This window comes from Triticum dicoccoides, chromosome 3B (genome assembly GCF_002162155.2).
Source record: "Triticum dicoccoides isolate Atlit2015 ecotype Zavitan chromosome 3B, WEW_v2.0, whole genome shotgun sequence".
NCBI lineage: Eukaryota > Viridiplantae > Streptophyta > Magnoliopsida > Poales > Poaceae > Triticum > Triticum dicoccoides.
The window spans coordinates 845,037,329-845,039,930 of record NC_041385.1 but is presented as its reverse complement, the minus strand read 5'-3'; the positions used below and the strand labels follow the sequence as shown (position 1 = coordinate 845,039,930).

General features: G+C 49.5%; 1 pseudogene; it reads right to left on the bottom strand.

Moving 5' to 3' along the window:
- Positions 1–2,260: 2,260 nt before the first annotated feature.
- Positions 2,261–2,397, bottom strand: LOC119282997 (annotated as a pseudogene).
- Between the last annotated feature and the right edge of the window lie 205 nt (positions 2,398–2,602).

The following is a 2,602-nucleotide window of genomic DNA, read 5'->3' as shown; positions in this document are numbered from 1 at the left end:
AGCCGGATCCGCTACGCCAGACCCTGCGCCAGACCGATCTGGATCAGTTGCGCTAGATCGCTCCAGATCCGAGGCGATAGGGATCTCCCTCGCGATCAGCGCTCCACTGGAGCCGTGCCGCGTGTCACCATCGCTGGCTGTCTCCTCGGATGCGCGGGGCGAGACATTGGTGCTGGGCCCCGCGCCTGTCGCCTGGTCGGCCACCAGCCCATCAGCCGCGCGCGTGGCGCTCGGGGAGCGGCACGGGCCCACGCCGGCTCGGCTAGACTGGCCCATGCTGCCTGGGCTGTCATCGGCTGGCGCATGCGACACGGAGGGAATCGCCTGCGATCATGCGCCCAGTCTGACGAGGGGATTTTCCTTGGATCCTGTTCTGCTGCCGCCCAAATCTTCCTGGGATCCCGTGACAGCTTTGGCTGCATCCCTTTGCATAAAATCACGCCCTGAAGCGGCACTTTTATCATGAAAAAACATATTTTCTTTAGGATTAGTCACATGATCAGCACTTAACTCACCCCCGTGATCTGGACTAGACATATACTCCGGAAGAAGTGCAATTTCTGCACGAAGTAGAGCTCCGGCATTTGGATGAAGTTTTTCAAAAGGGAATATTGTTTCATCAAATATAACATCATGAGAGATATAGATTCGTCCAGTAGAAATTTCAAGACACTTATATCCTTTGTGAAGGTTACTATAACCGAGAAACACACATTGAGTAGAACGAAACTCAAGTTTGTGATGATTATATGGACGAAGATTAGGGTAACAAGCACACCCGAAAATTCTCAAAGAGTTATAGTCTGGTTTTTGATGAAACAATTTTTCCAAGGGAGTAATATGACCAATCACTTTGCTGGGAAGACGATTTATAAGATAAGTGGCAGCAATAAAGGCTTCATCCCAATATTTTAAGGGCATGGGTGCATGAGCTAGAAGGGATAGACCTACTTCGACAATGTGGCGATGTTTACGCTCGGCGGAGCCATTCTGCTGATGAGCATGAGGGCAAGAGACATGATGACTAATACCAATGTCACGAAAGAAAGAGTTGAGTTTCTCATACTCTCCTCCCCAGTCACTTTGGACTGCAATAATCTTTCTGTTAAATTGACGCTCAACAAGTTTCTGAAATTCTTGGAAGATGGAAAGAACTCCAGATTTAAACTTAAGCAAATATATCCAAGTGAACTTGCTAAAGTCATCAATAAAGCTAACATAATATTTTTTTTCTTCCAAAAGAATCTCTTGCATGACCCCAAATATCACTAAAAATAAGTTCCAATGGAGCACGAGACACACTATTTGACTTAGGATAAGGGAGTTGATGACTCTTTGCACACTGACAAGCATCACAAATAGACTCAGTATTTTGACTAGATGACAATGGAAGATCGCCTTTATTCACAACTTGCTTGACTATGACCGAAGAAGGGTGTCCTAATCTTTGTTGCCATCTCGCCAAGGAGGGCTTGATGACGGAGTAAACTTGATGACGACGCTTTCGACTAAGTGCTCCGGATGTGATGGGATACAAGCCTCCAATGCATCTACCGTGGTGAATGAGCTCCTTTGTTGCCCGATCCTTGATGAAAAAAATATGTTGGATGAGTTTCAAAGAAAACATTATTATCGGCAGATAAACGAGACATAGATGCTAGGTTTTTGTCGGCTTGTGGAACATGAAGAACATCTTTTAGAATAAGATCACGTTTAAGAGTAGGGGAATTAATAGATGCTTGACCAATGTGACAAATATCCATACCTCCACCGCTTGCGGTGTGAATTTGATCGTTGCCGAAGTATCTCTCCCTCATGGAGAGTTTTTCAAGCTCGTTGGTGACATGATCAGTGGCCCCTGAATTGGCGTACCAGACCGTGCCATCTCCTCCTTGCTCTCTGATCGCAGCGGTGACATGACGAGCGTTAGGAACAAAGTCTTCATCCTAACGATGCCAACAGTCCATGACCTCATGGCCTGGTTTCTTGCACAATTGGCACCGAACACGGTTGCTTGAGGAAGGACCAGAGGAGGTGTGCTTGTTTTTGAAGCCACCCCCTCCAGAACGGGCAGGAGCGTTGGTGTTGGTGTAGCCGCCCCTGCCGTGTCGTGCACCTGATCCGCTGCCGCGGCCGCCACCACTGCTGCTGTTGCTGCGGTTCCTCCCCTGATCGCGCCCACGGCCAATACCACGGCCACGCGAGGCGGCGTTAGCTGAAGACTGGAACGAATTCGTCCCATGGAGAAGATTGAGGCGTGCGTCAAAACTGAGAAGCTGCGTGTACAGCTCCTGAACGGTCACGGGTTCCACCCGCGCAGCAAGCGCCGACACGACCGGGTTGTAGTCGAGGTTAAGGCCGGCCAGAACTTGGGAGACGATCTCGCCTCTGGACATGGCAGCTCCGGTGCAGGCGATCTCATCCGTGAGCATTTTGATCTTGGCTAAGTACTCTGTCATGGACATGTTGCCCTTCTTGAGGTTTGTGAGTTCCAGCCAAGTATTGATCGCCTGTGCTTCGGTTTGGGCAGCAAACATAGCTTCGATCGCCGCCCACACCTCCGCTGGTGTCTGAAGGGTAACCACCTGTGCAAGAATCTCGC